This window comes from Notamacropus eugenii, chromosome X, assembly GCF_028372415.1.
Source record: "Notamacropus eugenii isolate mMacEug1 chromosome X, mMacEug1.pri_v2, whole genome shotgun sequence".
NCBI classification, from domain to species: Eukaryota; Metazoa; Chordata; class Mammalia; order Diprotodontia; family Macropodidae; genus Notamacropus; species Notamacropus eugenii.
Window position 1 is genome coordinate 24,384,542 of NC_092879.1, and position 1,126 is coordinate 24,385,667.

Below are 1,126 nucleotides of genomic sequence, written 5' to 3' on the forward strand. Positions count from 1 at the left end.
GGGGGGGAGTGTGAGGGGACCACAAGGAGCCATGATAGATGCCCTCATAAAAACCTTCATAAATGGTTTGCCAGAGATTCTCTCTCTATTCACGAGTTCTCATTGATTCTACTCTGCATTGTTGCGTATAAGAACTCATGTATTCTCTCAATTAAATGTTGGCTAAGGCACTTTGGTGTCCCCTGTCTTCCCCTCACTATGAGACACAAATGATTTATATCTGCTAAAATTCTCTATGACATGGTTGTATTAGGGGTGTGTGTGTGTGTGTGTGTGTGTGTGTGTGTGTGTGTGTGTGCATTTCCTTTCTTCAATGCCTATCCCCTTTTCAATCATTAACACCACTTTGAGACAGGTCAGGTTGGAGTGCACTTTATGTAAGGTACATTCTTTCATCTTTATACCAATGTCAATTCTCTAAAAAGTCAATGCTTATCCACTGAGACTGTTGAAGAAATTGTAGCACTCCTGGTGAAAGTGTTTTCCCATATTCATGGCATCATTTTTTTCTGGCATCTTCTACTTAGACTGTTTGCAGTACGGTGATGATGTGAGCGATATCTTTGAGATGAATCTCGATTGGTCGGGGAGCAACAACCCTCCTCCTCCTTCTGGGTATAGATTGCCAGACCTGCCCAGGGTTGAAAAGGAAATAGTACGTGAGCTTTGGCCCCTTCCTGACCCTGACTCACACAAACCCCTTCTGTGGCCCAGCCTGGTCCTTTGCTCTACCTACAATTCCCAGCTCTGCTCTGTGGACAACTTTCTCCTTTTTTCCCACCCTTGCAAGTCTAACTCATATGCTGCTCACCTCCAGGATGCTTCTTTTGCTCCCCATGTCACAGAGGCCACCTTGGAACCCAAGGGACCAGCTGAGAATCATTTCCTTACCTTAAGCAAGAGTTCAGGGGCTTCAACAAAACGGTTGTCTGATGGCCCATTGGGTCTTCTGTTGAGTGACTCAAGCCTCCTCGATGTGTTGGTTTGGTTGCCTGACATCTCTTGTCCCCCAGATATCTACTCTTAGATCCAGGTGGTACTCAGAAGGCCAGCTACAAGCCAAGCTGAGCTGAGTCTGGACTAGATGAACCCCGCCTCCCTCTAGTAGCCAATGGCTGGTGACGTC

General features: G+C 46.4%; 1 long non-coding RNA gene across 1 annotated transcript; it reads right to left on the minus strand.

Annotated features, from left to right (window-relative positions):
• Positions 1-356: 356 nt before the first annotated feature.
• On the minus strand, positions 357-1,126 carry LOC140515902 (uncharacterized). Its single transcript, XR_011971184.1, has 2 exons — positions 892-1,126; positions 357-631 (listed from the first exon to the last, which is right to left on the minus strand). It is a non-coding gene; the product is annotated as an uncharacterized lncRNA (long non-coding RNA).